Here is a 15,102-nt window from a genome sequence, read left to right as displayed (position 1 = left end):
CTATCCTCACTCTTGTGCCTAAAGTAGAGATTCCTGAGTCAGTATTACAGTTTCGCCCTATAGCTTGCTGTAATACTATATACAAGTGTGTTTCCAAGGTGATTTGCAACAGGCTGAGTAGAGTGCTCCCTGATATTGTCAACCCTTCCCAGAGTGCCTTTGTTAAGGGGAGAGATATTGTGGGCAATATACTTATATGCCAGGACCTCATCAAAGTTATACAAGAGGAAAAATTGTTCACCTGAAATGTTGATGAAGCTAGATCTTCAAAAGGCGTATGATAGTATTGAGTGGGGTTTTGTGGAAGGGATGTTGAGAGCACTAAAGTTCCCTCAGCATATGATAACTTTGTTAATGAATTGCATTACAACCCCATCCTTCTCTATTGCTTTAAATGGGGAGGTCTTTGGGTTTTTCCCAGGCAAGCGTGGACTGAGGCAGGGAGACCCCTTATCCCCCTTGATTTTTACCCTGTGCCTAGAGTATCTGAGCAGAACTTTGATGGTAACCCAGAGGCATCCAAAGTTCAGGTTTCACCCCCTTTGCAAAAGAATTGAGCTATCCCACTTATGTTTTGCAGATGATCTGATTCTTTTTTGCAAAGGAGAAAGGGCTTCTATTGAATTGTTGTTGCAAGCCTTCAAGTTCTTTTCCAAGGCCTCTGGTTTGAAAATGAATAAGGGGAAATCTAATTACTATTGCAATGGTATGGATGATTGGCTGGTTCATGAGATAGGAAGGGCAACTGGCATGAAATTGGTTACTGTTCCCTTTAAGTATCTGGGGGTGACAGTATCACCTAAGAGATTATCAATCCTGGATTGTACTAGGTTGGTTGATAATGTTGTGGATAGGATAAGAGGTATGGGGGCAAAGCATCTTTCTTATGCTGGCAGGATGGTTATGATTAGGGCTGTTCTCAGTACTCTTCACAATTATTGGGCTCGTATTTTCATTCTCCCCAAAACTGTGCTGAAAAAGATTGACTCAATTTGTAGAGAGTACCTTTGGCATGGGCACCATGATAGTTCTAGCCCAGCTTTAGTTGCTTGGGATCGTGTGTGTAGGCCTAAGAGGAAAGGAGGGAGTGGATTACATAATTTGATGCTCTGGAATATGGCAGCAGTGGCAAAGTATGTGTGGTGGATTGCGACAAAAGCTGATCACTTGTGGGTTAAGTGGGTGCATGCAATTTATATCAAAGGCAGGAATTGGAAGGATTATGAACCAACCTCTAATTCGAGCTGGGCTTGGAGAAAGATTTGTCAGACAAAAACTACATTCAAGGAACTCTTACAGCCTGGTTCTGGAGTGATTGATTTTTATTCCACTGCTTTGGGATATACCTGGTTACAAGGTCAGGATACTGGTTGTGCGTGGTACCCATGGATCCTTAATACGTGGGTGGTCCCTAAACATGGTTTTATCAGTTGGTTGATGGGTCATAATAGGCTACTTACTCAAGATAGACTGATGAATATGCAGATCATTCAGTCAAATTTGTGCTATCTTTGTGGTTTGCAGCAGGAAAATCACTGTCACTTATTCTTTAAGTGTGAATACGAGAGGAGATGTTGCGCTTTGGTTCTTTGTGTGGTGTGATGAGGTGCTACCTGATGAAGAGTGCATTCAATGGTGGTGTCAGAAACGTTACAGGAGTCTCAGCAAGAAGAGAATAGTTGGGATTATTTTGGCTGGCCTGATTTATCATGTGTGGATGGCTAGAAACAAGTGCAGGGTGGAACAGGTTGTGCTTCGTCCTGAGCAGCTTGTCAAATGTGTTCAGATAGATGTTTGTAATAGAGTTAAGAAGTTTACGACTAAGTGTCAAAAGGCAAATGTTAAAACGTGGTTAGATAAATTTGTCAAGTAATGAAGGAAGTTAGTATAACTATGCCTTCTAATAGTTGTAATTGGAGATTATGATCTTTTAATGAGAAGCTTACATTTTCCCAAAAAAAAAAAAAATCGTCTCAACCCATATAGAAACATAAACTACAGCTACTAATATATATTGATTCCCATGAGAAGTAGGGAATGACCCTTGGTAGTCAATACCCCAAACATAAAAAATCTCCACCTCTGAGATTCCAGTTTGAGGCATCGCATACCTTTGCGAAATATTACCCTGTCTTTGACACGCGTCACAAGAACGGACAAAAGTAGTAGCATCTTTCAAGATAGTTGGCGAAAAGAAACCCGATTGCATTACCTTAGAAAATGTCCAAGAAGGACCGTGATGATCACCATAAGAAGAAGAGTGACAATGAGAAAGGATCGCATGTACCTGATGTGACTCATATTTGAGCACATTTAGTCCTCGAATTAGCCTCGTTCCCATGCTTTCTAGCATATATTAGGGTCATTTATTATATTTAGTTTCCTATTTTGCATATTCTTTGAGGTTTTGTGTCCTTGGTAGGAGAGGATCACTAACCTTGCATTTATGAGGCAAAATGGAGATAAATGAATCGCATCTAATGATCAAGCAAACAAGAGGACACCAACACTAGAGGCCTAAGCAAATAAATGAAGTAAAATGGGCAATGATGAAAAGATCCTTGCATCCCCAACCCGATCCCCGCGGATTGCTAAGGAGCCAAACAAGAAGAGAACCCTGTGCCAGGATCCGAGCGTCCTGATGATGGTGTGAGTCGTTGTCCGCCATCAAACACATTTATACCCAACTACTAGCATAGCAAGCAAGTCGAGGTCGATCCACGAGACGGGGGTACTCGAATTGTTCAATCTAATCGTAGTTGTGCTAAGGGTTATCACAATTGATTGGAATTGATTGATTATAGACTAATGAAAGCAATAAAGTAAAACAAACAATAAAGCAAATAAATATGTAAACAAATAATAAAGGATACTTGGATGTCATGGGATCATATGGGAATCATGGTAAGGTAGCATAAATGAGTTATATAGATGCAAGTAATTTATAAGCAATTTATTATTGTTGGAATTAAGTTAGTTCATGTCATATAATTCATAAGAAGTTTTGGGTCCCGGGGCCGAGTCATTTGTGACTTTACAACACTTACATGTCGACTTAACTATTCCTATAAAACTATATTCATGATAAACTAAATCCTAGGAAAACTTACGTCTCGGAGCCGAGTCGGTTAAGACTTTACAACACCTACAAGTAAACTTGGGTCTTCCCTATTCAACTCTATGCATGGTCTAATAAGGCTTGAGTTGGTTTATATCTTACAAGCCTCATTGAAAAGATAAGAGATGGGTAAAAAATGCAAGGTTTCATAGTCTAGCATTTCATCAAACATGATATGTGCATACGTTGAAGAACAATAAGCCAGCATTCATATGAACTCATTAAGCATAAATTTATCCCATGATTAACTCTCCTAATCCCCCACTAATCCTAGTTAAGTAACTACTCACTTATTATCATGGAGGACATGTTATCAATGGTGTCAATCATCACAACAAGTATAAACATGATAAGAGAGTGAAGAAATAAGTAATAAAGAGTAAAGAGTAAAGGAATTATACCAAACTTAAGATAAACAAATGGAAAGGAAAGAATAATAGAAATGATACGTGCAATTTATATAGACTTTTTAGCCTTTTATTGCACGCATTTCTATGCTATTTGTATCGGTTTGTATTGCAAAATGCCCCGAACTGGCTACTTTGGTTTGTTTTGTCTTAATTGCAGAAATGGACCCAAAAGTAGTGGAATCACATCGTATTCGTCCCATTTAACATGCATTGTGAGGGGACGGAGATATTAGAGCAAGAGTCGTTCCTCGGAATACCTGAAGGAAGGTCTTATGAAACTGACCAGACGAGTTGAAGGCTGATCTCAGTGGGAAGTACTCGATCGAGAGCTTCTGGAGTCCGATCGAGTGGTTTGCCAGCTGCGGGAGGTCGATCGAGTAGTTCCCCATGCTCGATCGAAATGTGCTAAACTGGAAGAGTTCGATCGAGAGGACTTTTTGTTCGATCGAACAGTTTTACTGGAGGAGTCCTCGATCGAGTTGTCTGAAAGGAATCGATCGAGTGGCTTGCTAGATTACACGGGTTTTATTAATCCGTGATAGGTTTATTTATGTTAATATTCACTCCCCTATATAAGGGAGTCGTGATTAGGTCATAACTATCTTTTCATACTCTTAATTACGTTTTATCAAACACTGCTTTACTCTAATTACTGCTGAACTTTTCTCTGACTCTTTTCTCTCCGGATTCGAACTTTGTAATCTTTCCTTTCTCTTTAATCTTAATTCTTGTTTGCTCTCATTAATTGCCCTCTTATTTAGTTTATGCTTTATTATCATTCTTTTACTATGTCTCTCATTAGCATGCTTATTGTTATTATTGTTAATCTCAAAAACATGAGTAGCTAATCCCCTTATGTTAGGATTAGGGGATCCATGGTAGTGTTGAGACGATGTAGTGAATAGACTAGGTAATTTACTTGTGAGAATCTGTCACCATAGCAATATACGTGTAACATATTTAGTTGAGTGCACGCTTCTAAATAACATTAATTTGGTTAACTTTGTTCCTGGATCGAAAGATTAGAATAAACAGACCTACTATGAACAGTAGACTACCCTAATGAGGACGAAAGTTAAGTTAGTGGAAATCTAGGGTGGATAGCGGACCGGAAAGACCTTTCCCTTGCCCTTCTCACAGTAGATTGTCTACGCTATTTATGACTGAGTCGATGAACTGCCATGGTGAACAGATATCCTGACATACTTCTTTTATTTGATCACCTATCTACTATTTTCTCACTTTATCTCCCTTACTTTATTTCTCTTGCCCTTAATCTTTAGTAGTTTAGAAAACAAAATACAAACCCCCCAATTGTGACTTAGATAGACGGACTTACAGATAGATACCTTGCCTCCCTGTGGAGATCGACCCTACTTATCAGTAGCTTCTGTTAGTTATATTTATGTATTTATTTTTGGTACATAACGACCGTATCAAAGTTTGGTGCCGTTGTCGGGGAGGCAATAGTCTGTCTGTGTGTTTTTGTTTCGTTTATTTCTTTTGGTCTCAGGGAATTTTTATTCCTTGAGACAGTTCTCACTTATTTTCTTCAGTGTCGTGTATGCCGAGGTCAAACAGGTCAGAATTAGTTCCCGCTGATCCCGAGCTAGAGAGATCTTTTCGGCATAGACTAAGACAACAAAGGAAGATTTAAAAGAAAGTCTTGAGTAATTTTGAACCCGAGCTACAACATTTTCTGTTTGCAGAAGATCCATCTTGTCAAGAAGACAACTTTATTTCTGCTATAAAGCCAGTGAAGATGCCTAATATTGCGAGTCACTCATAGCCCACATCTGCCTCGATCCCTAAAGGTTTAAAGCTTGCGACCGAGGATGGCAATACTTTTGACTTTCGACCGTCCTATATTAATTTGGTCGAACGAAATCTGTTCTGAGGCGTGGCGTGTGAAGATCCATGTAAACATATGGAAGTCTTTACTGACTATTGCTCTACCATTCCCGCCACTAAGGGAGTCACCCAGGATAAGAATAAGAAAGTCTTGTTTCCTTTTTCTTTTACCGATGGAGCCCGTGAATGGCTTACTGATCTTGATCGTACTGTAGCCGGTATTACTGACTGGGAGAGTCTGGCCCTTGCATTCTATAAAAGGTATTTTCCTCCACAACGAACTAATCAGCTGAGAGGGAAAATTACAAGTTTTAAGTAGAAACCTGATGAGAACTTGTATAAAGCTTGGGGCCGTTTCAAGAAGTTGGTGAGGTCTCTTCCTCATCATGGGTTTGATCAGTGGTTTTTATGAAACCAGTTCTACACTGGGTTGTATGATGACCACCATGCTATATTGGACGCCTCATCTAATGGGCGATTTCAGAAGAACAATGACAATGATAAGGGATGGGGTATTATAGAATAAATGGCTACCGATTGTGCTGAGTATGGGAACCCGAGAGGAGGTATTCGGAGAGTTAATTCTGTCGACAACAATGCCGTTGTGGCTCAGCTGGAGGCCATGAACGCCCGTTTTGACAAATTAGAGTTGCAACATGCTAGTGATCAACAGACAGTTCACTTGTTGACTAGACAAGTGAGAGGTATGGGAGTAATGACGGTTACACTACTGTTGACTGTCTAACTAAGAAGGAGCAAGTCCTTGCCTTTCAGCAATATAGGCAAGGCGGTTCCTATTATAATAATCATAGTGGACTTCATCCCAACTTGAGATGGACTAGTCAGAATGTGCTCTATCCTAACCCTCCTCCGCAGTAGCAACAAGCTTATGTTCCTCCTCATAAAGCTCAACAAGGCATTTAAAAGCCTTCATCCTTTCAACCGCCGCATCAAGGAGCTTCTTCTAGTGGAGTTATTGACTTAGCTAAATTGAAGTCCATGATCGAATCATTGACTAAGCAGTTGCAGATGAGTGACCAACAGAAAGAAGCATCAATAAAGTCACTCGAGGCCCATGTAGCTCAACTGGCCGCTAGCCAATCTACAAGGAAGCTGGATCATTTATCGTCTCAATCTGAGAAGAATCCACACGAGACGATAAATCCGATAAACTTGCGAAGTTGTGTTTCTTATGAAGGACCAAAAATGTCAATTGTTGAGGACACATCAGACTCGAAAAGCGATGTTGCAGGCAGTGAATAGTCATCAATTAACGAAACTATGCTTAATCCGAAGAAAATACTCGATCGACTCATTTCTGGAGGTCGATCGAGAGGAATTGCTGAAAATAATACTAGATCCAGTGATATTTTGGATCGATCGAGTAAAGTTGATAATCAGGGATTCGATCGAGAGGGTGAAATTCCTCGATCGAGTGAAAATTATGAGAAAAGTGTTCGATCGACTGAAATCACACCTCGATCGAGTAATGCTGATAAAAAAGATTTCGATCGGGAAGCTGAAATAGTTTGATCGAATGAAAAAGCTGCTGAAAGACCTCGATCGAGAGGTAAATGAGAGCGATCGAGTATAAATGAGTTTGACCCTGTCGAGACATTGGAAGAAAGCAATAAAGGGCTCGAAATTCCTATCACAATACCCTTTCCAAGGATATTGCAGAACAATAAGGCCAACCAAAAGTTCGGGAAATTTGCTGAGATCCTGAAGACCCTTCATGTCAACGTTTCTTTCGCCGATTTGCTTACCCAGGTACCCTCTTACATGAAATTCATGAAAGAAATTTTATCGCGTAAGAGACATATAAATGACCACGAAACGGTGGCTTTGACTGAAGTAGGGTCCGCCTTAGTTCAAAATAAGACACCACCCAAATAATCAGACCCGAGTAGCTTTTCAATTCCATGTCATATATGGACCCACTTGATTGACAACACGCTATGCGATTTAGGAGCTAGCGTGAGTGTCTTACCTTTCTCTCTCGCCAAGAGACTCGGTTTGACAAAGTTTAACTGCACTAATATGACCGTTCAGATGGCCGACCGTAGTATATCATGGCCACTAGGAGTAATAGAGGACATACATGTGAAGATCGGGAGATTCTTTATTCACGTAGAGTTTGTGGTCTTAGACATACCCGAGGACACTCATACCCCTATTATTTTAGGGCGACCATTTTTATTTACTGCTCGCGCAGTAATTGTCGTTGAGGGAAAGACCCTTACCTTCCACGTAGGAGATGAGGAGCTAATTTTTCATCAGTCCAAATCTCGTAGGGCGCCCATGCAAGTTCAACCTTGCCATGTCTTACCCTCTATTGACCCAGATTTAGATACTCAGTTGAGAATATTGAATATTGCGCTGCTATTGTAACACCTCCGCCTCAGATTGAGAGCGAAAAGGAGGACCATTATGCGGTTTTCCTTGCTGCAGGTACAGTTGAAGTCAATCCAAGTGATGGGAATGCCACCAATGCAGATGGGAATGGTAAGGGGAAGAAGAAATTTAGGCCGTACATGGACACAAATTATTCTCCTTCCATCAGTTCGAGTACAAGCTCGTGGCCATCAAAGAGGATGGTCCGAGATGCTGAAGGGACCTCTTCCAGTCAGAAGCCCTCTTGTGGGTTATTACAGTGTTTTAAACGATAAGCGGGGAACGCCCCGTTGTATTAAATTGTAATTTTTAATTTCCGTTAGACATTTTTCATTGCGTTTTTAGACTGTTAAATAGTAGCTTAGTTAGTTTTAGCGAAAAACCGAATATAGACTGCTTATTTTTGCGATTTGGTATTTGCGGGAAGTGTTTTTGCATGTTTCTATGCAGGTTTGGGGAAGATATGTCGCATTGGGACGTGTGCTATAGGAAAACACCTCGATAGAGTACTTTTTGTACTCGATCGAGAGGATTGCCAAGCAAAATTGTTCGATCGAGTTGTTTCAGTTACTCGATCGAATTGTCAAAAAGGAAGGATTCTCGATCGAGGGGATTTTGGTTCGATCGAGCATAATGAAAAAAAGGAAAAACGTGAGAAATAAAGAAAAGAAGAAAGAAAAGAAAAAAAAAGAAAAATTGAAATGAAAAAGAGACCGTATTAAAAAAGGGAAGTTTGTGACGGTCTTATTCCTCTTTTTTATTTATATCGTTTTGAGGAGATTGTGTCTTGGGTAGTGATTTTTGTGGCAAAGAAGGGCACTTGTGTTTGATTTTTAGACAGCTGAGAATTGGATAGTTGTAAATGGTCCTGTTTAGGTGCTAGCTTGACGCTTTACCTCCACATTTCCATAATCTGTTTTGCCTTTTCTTACCTGTAACGTCACTCTCCCATATCGTTCGTAAGCCCTCGGCTGTGACGGACATTGTTGGTTGGAATGTATTTATGGTACTTGAATCGTCTATCATTTTTGTTGCATGCATGTTATGTAGGTCGCAGTTTAGGTGAGTGATTGTTTCCCCTTCTTCTCTCTTACATATATACTTTCACCCTTTGCTTCATGAGAGAAGAGTGACCCGTGAGAGGAATCGCATCTTATTTGCCTTAATTGCAGAAATGGACCCAAAAGTAGTGGAATCACATCTTATTCGTCCTATTTAACATGGATTGTGAGGAGACGGAGATATTAGAGCAAGAGTCGTACCTCGGAATGCGTGAAGGAAGGTCTTATAAAGCTGACCACACGAGTTGAAGGCTGATCTCAGTGGGAAGTACTCGATCGAGAGCTTCTGGAGTCTGATCGAGTGGTTTGGCAGCTGCGGGAGGTCGATCGAGTAGTTCCCTATGCTCGATCGAAATGTGCTAAACTAGAAGAGTTCGATCAAGTGGACTTTTTGTTCGATCGATCAGTTTTCCTGGAGGAGTCCTCGATCGAGTTGCCTGAAAGGACTCGATCGAGTGGTTTGCTAGATTACACGGGTTTTATTAATCCGTGATAGGTTTATTTATGTTAATTTTCACTCCCCTATTTAAGGGAGTCGTGATTAGGTCATAACTATCTTTTCATACTCTTAATTATGTTTTATCAAACACTGCTTTACTCTAATTACTGATGAACTTTTCTCTGCCTCTTTTCTCTCCGGATTCGAACTTTGTAACCTTTCCTTTCTCTTTAATCTTAATTCTTGTTTGCTCTCATTAATTGCCCTCTTATTTAGTTTATGCTTTATTATCATTCTTTTGCTATGTCTCTTATTAGCATGCTTATTGTTATTATTGTTAATCTCAAAAACATGAGTAGCTAATGCCCTTATGTTAGGATTAGGGGATCCACAGTAGTGTTGAGATGATGTAGTGAATAGACTAGGTAACTTACTTGTGGGAATCTGTCACCATAGCAATATAACTGTAACATATTTAGTTGAGTGCACACTTCTAAATAACATTAATTTGGTTATCTTTGTTTCTGGATCGGAAGATTGGAATAAACAGACCTGCTATAAACAGTAGACTACCCTAATGAGGACGGAAGTTAAGTTAGTGGAAATCTAGGGTGGATAGCGGACCAGAAGGATCTTTCCCTTGCCCTTCTCATAGTAGATTGTCTAGGCTATTTATGACTGAGTCGATGAACTGCCATGGTGAACCAAAATCCTAACATACTTATTTTATGTGATCACCTATATACTATTTTCTCGCTTTACCGCCCTTACTTTATTTCTCTTGCCCTTAATATTTAGTAGTTTAGAAAACAAAATACAAACCCCCCAAATTGTGACTTAGATAGACGGACTTACAGATAGATACCTTGCCTCCCTGTGGAGATCGACCCTACTTATCACTAGCTTTTGTTAGTTATATTTAGGTATTTCTTTTTGGTACATAACGGCCAAATCAAGAAGAAAACTTGATTGACTGATGAAGAGTTGTCAATTATCCAATAATAACCCAATAATTTTCAATTACCCAATAATAAACTTGAACAATAATTAAGGAAAGATTAATGTGTTTTTGGGAAAGATTAAAGAGTAATCTATTCTAATCTACTCCTAATCTAAGCTTTGCCTCCACTAAGAGGGCTTGATTTAATCTAAGGAAACTTGGTAATTAGCTAGGCAATACAATGGAGTATATATAGTGGTACATCATTAGGTTAAGCAAGGGCAGATTAGTAAATAACAATGCTTAAGTGTTGAATAGAGCTTTTCAAGTCCCGAGGGAAATGCGCGGATCATGTAGCAAATCCTAAGGAGATCCGTGCGTCTTGGCTTGAGGCTCGGTTAATCTTGTTAAGGGATCCGCTCGGATCACTATGGAGACGTTCAGATCATAGCTCCTTAATCCGCTCGTCCCGTGGTCAGGCCGCTCGGATCATAGCATTCTGGTACTCTCGTCCTGTGCTCAGGATGCACAAATCCTGGCACAGGGTTCCATCTTCTTGCTTATAAGCCTACGATCCTTATATATACTGTTTATTCTTACATCCTTGGTCATCATTATTGCCTCCTCTTCATACTATCCCATCCAAGATCGTCAACAAGCTTCCAAATATACACGGGAGACGGGAATTACGCCTCATTATCTCCTTTCCTACAAGACATATAAAATGCACATGGAAAGCAAAATAGGAAGGAATTGACGGATAAAATGGCCATGAAATGCTATATTAGTATGACAAATAGGTTCAATTAGGGGACTTAATATGCGCAATTAAGAGTCACATCAAACATCCCCAAACCGTACCTTTACTCGTCCCGAGTAAAGAGGTGACTAAAACTATGATCTTTATTTATACTAATCAAATAATATAGCCGATGTGAGACAATTAGCGGGTCTCACTCCGCCCCTTCAACTCACAACAAGACATCCATGAGGTAGGGTGCCTTCTTGCAAGGCAAGGTGGGGCTTGCCAAAATAGCGATATGAAGAGCCTATAGATCCAAAATACTCAAGAGGGGGGGGGGGGGTGAATTGAGGATTTAAAACTTTTAAAGCTTTTTCGATAGTGAACAAACAAACGAAAGAGAAGGAGACACGCGATTTTTGAAGTGGTTCAGTTTCACAAATCGAAACCTACGTCCACTATTCTCGATTAATAAATTTAGTACCTTTCTACGGATTAAAAATTTACTAACCCAACTCATACAACTAACTCTAGCTGTAACTCAATGAGTACCGTTAAATACTCGAGTGACTAACTTACACTAATAAGAAAGTACTAATAATTCTCGCAAAGGTTCACGTTAATCTACAAGTAAGAAATCTATTGAGCACTATTATCTTATAACGATAACTTAACAAATGAATATACGAGTTTAAAACACACGACCTTTTGAAAATAGCAAATTGGTTTTCTTGCTTGAAACACACGGTTTTGCTTTGAAAGATTAAATCAATTTTATGCTTAAGGTGTCTAATTTTAAATGTTGCAAAAGCAAAGTATTTAAAAGAAGGAAAGAGCAAGGCTACTCGGTTTTCACGAAACACTAATAGCTAAAATAAGAGATATGTAAACAAATCATATCTTCTATTATTTCTTTTCTTAAAGCCTCAAGGATAATAAAAAGATATTCCAAAAGATAGAATATAAATTATTCTATTATTATCTTTTCCATAAATTCTAAGATATGATAAGATTTTCCATAACAAGAATACCTTTATCATAAATAATAATATCAAGTACGATATAAAAGATATGTAAAGATATTTCTTAGAGAATAAAATTTTTACAAAATATATCTTAGGTCACACGAGATATCATGGCTCATATGCCTCGTGACTCGTGTAAACCCTAGCTCAATATTAGGTTAGAATTTAGATTTTAGGAGTAGCTATATTAAAACCCTAATTAGTAGCATGGTCCACCTCATAAGTTGACCCAAAATGACTACTAACCAACGTTCAACATAAATCCGAACTCCACATTAAACCGAGCTTTATTTAATAAATACTTTTACTAAAACATTTAAAATAAACTTAAACAATTTTCAAAAACAATTTTGAATAATGTATGTCGTGTAAAATAAACTCAGCATCTCAATGTTATAGTAGAAGCGCTATAACATTGAGCTCTTTTACTAGTAATGTTATAGGTGCAAAGCTATAACTTTACCAATACAAGAAATTCACTCTTAGTTACCATTACCAGATAATCACCTATATTATTTTAATCTTCATAGGAGATCTTCGAGCATAGACTACTTTATCATCCAAGCTTGAATAATGTTTAGACGGACTTCATCTTCTTATAATACTTGAATGAGTCTTAGAAAATCTTGATCTTCAATTGAGGCTTGACCACCATATACTTCCATCACAATTCTCTTTGTTGCTTGTAATAAATAAGTCTAATCTAAAAGACTTAAACAAACGATTACACGCAACAAGTATGTAAATTATAAAGCACCTTGACATCATCAAAACAGAAACATATATACTATATGTTTTAACATATATACTATATGTTTCAACATATTCCCCCTTTTGATGATGGCAAGTCTCCTACAATTGTGACCAAGTATAAGGTTCCCCCTCAATATAATACCGTCATCTTAATAATAAATATTAATGCAAGATCAAGACGATTAACATAAATCGAAAATTAAAGTAACTTTAAGAGACAATATGTCTTAACAAGGCGCAAGCTTAGGTAGATGCTTACCATAGATGTTCTTTCCCCCTCTTGGCATCATCGAAAAGTTAAGAACAAATATAAAATGACTAGAATAATATAAGACGAGACAAGATATAAAAACGATATGAAGAACAAATTAACCACACATAAACATAAGCCAAAAATTGAAAAAAAAAGTTTTTTTTTTCCTTTCAATCTGGCATTTGCCATAAAATCGAAAAAAAAAATAGTTTTTTTTTTCTTTTTCCTGCTCTCGGCATTCTGCCCAAAAAACCAAAAACCAGTTTTTTGGACGTGTGCATATCATGGCATACATGATTGATCCTATGGCTGATGCATAAGGAACACGACTCATGCGTTCGAGCCCTTCCGGTGTCGTGGGTGACTGAGACTTGCTCAAATGCATCCCAGAAGTCATTGGAAGGTTCCCCATCTTGGAGTTGGTCATGCTGAACCTTTCAAGAATCTTATCTAAATAAGACTCTTGACTCAGTGATAACATCCGTCGTGATCTATCTCGATAGATACGGATTCCCAATATGCGTTGTGCCTCACCCAGATCTTTCATCTGGAAATGGTTCTTCAACCATCCTTTTACTGAAGATAAGAGAGGAATGTCATTCCCAATCAAGAGTATGTCATCGACATACAATATCAAGAAAACGATCTTGCTCCCACTCGACTTGATATATAAGCATGGTTCTTCGACCGATCGAGTGAAACCATACTCTTTTATCACCTGGTCGAAACGATGATTCCAACTCCGAGAAGCTTACTTAAGTCCATAAATGGAACGTTTAAGCTTGCACACTTTCTTAGGATTTTCAGGATCTATGAAATCTTCGGGTTGTACCATGTACAATTCCTCCTCCAAATAACCGTTTAAGAAGGCATTTTTCACATCCATCTGCCAAAATTCATAGTCATGAAAAGCGGCAATCGCTAAGACTATCCGAATGGAACGCAACATAACTACGGGTGCAAAAATTTCATCATAATGCAATCCGTGCACTTGAGTGAAACCTTTTGCCACTAGTCGTGCTTTATAGGTATCTGGTTGCCCGGCTACATAATGCTTTATTTTGTAAAGCCATTTGCACGGAAGAGGTCGTACCTTGTTAGGTAAATCAACAAGATCCCATACGTCATTCTCATACATGGAGTCCATCTCGGATTGCATTGCTTCAAGCCATAGCTTAGAGTCGGAACAGGTCATGGCACCTTTATAGGTAGCGGGTTCATTACTCTCTAGGAGCAAAATGTCATTTTCCTCGACCATACCAATGTATCTGTCTGGAGGATTAGAGACTCTACCCGACCTCCTAGGTTCCTGAGGAATATTAACCGTATCATTAGTTGAAGGAACCTCTTCCTCCATCTGTTCCTGGGTTGTTGGTTCTTGAATCTCCGACAACTCGAAGGTTTTATTACTTGACTTGTTCTCTAGAAATTCTTTTTATTAGAACTTCGCACTAGCCGCAACAAAAACTCGATGTTCGGTAGGCGAATAGAAGTAATGACCAAACATTCCTTTTGGATAACCAATAAAGTATGTCTTGACCGATCGCGGGCCGAGCTTATCCTCGTGTCTCCACTTGACATAAGCCTCGTAGCCCCAAACCCGAATAAAGGACAAGTTAGGGACCGTTTGCTTCCATTTTTCATATGGAGTCTTGTTGACAGCTTTAGACGGACTTCGGTTAAGTATAAGAGCAGCTGACAAAAGAGCAAAACCCCATTATGAATCAGGTACTACCGTGTGACTCATCATGGATCGAACGATATCAAGTAGTGTTCGATTTCTCCGTTCGGACACACCATTTAATTGAGGTGTTCCAGGTGGAGTTAACTGTAAAACTATTCCACAGTCTTTAAGGTGTTGATCAAACTCATTTGAAAGATATTCGCCACCACGATCTGAACGGAGTGCTTTAACCTTTCTTCCCAGTTGGTTCTCAACCTTATTCTGGTATTCCTTGAATTTTTCAAAAGACTCACTTTTATGCTTCATTAAGTAGACATATCCTTATCCACTCAAATCATCCGTGAAAGTGATAAAATATCTATAGCCGTCTCTTGCGGTGATTGACATAGGTCCACATACATCAGTATGTATGAGTCCTAATAGGTCATTAGC

The 15,102-nt window shown here is 38.9% G+C and overlaps 1 non-coding gene across 1 annotated transcript; it reads right to left on the bottom strand.

Annotated features, from left to right (window-relative positions):
* Nucleotides 1–5,666: 5,666 nt before the first annotated feature.
* LOC141650190 (small nucleolar RNA R71) lies at nucleotides 5,667–5,772 on the bottom strand. The gene has a single exon (XR_012546238.1). It is a non-coding gene; the product is annotated as a small nucleolar RNA R71 (small nucleolar RNA).
* Between the last annotated feature and the right edge of the window lie 9,330 nt (nucleotides 5,773–15,102).

Source organism: Silene latifolia, chromosome 3 (assembly GCF_048544455.1).
Source record: "Silene latifolia isolate original U9 population chromosome 3, ASM4854445v1, whole genome shotgun sequence".
In the NCBI taxonomy this organism is placed as follows: domain Eukaryota; kingdom Viridiplantae; phylum Streptophyta; class Magnoliopsida; order Caryophyllales; family Caryophyllaceae; genus Silene; species Silene latifolia.
The sequence above is the reverse complement of the archived record's forward strand: the minus strand, read 5'-3'. Positions and strand labels throughout refer to the sequence as shown.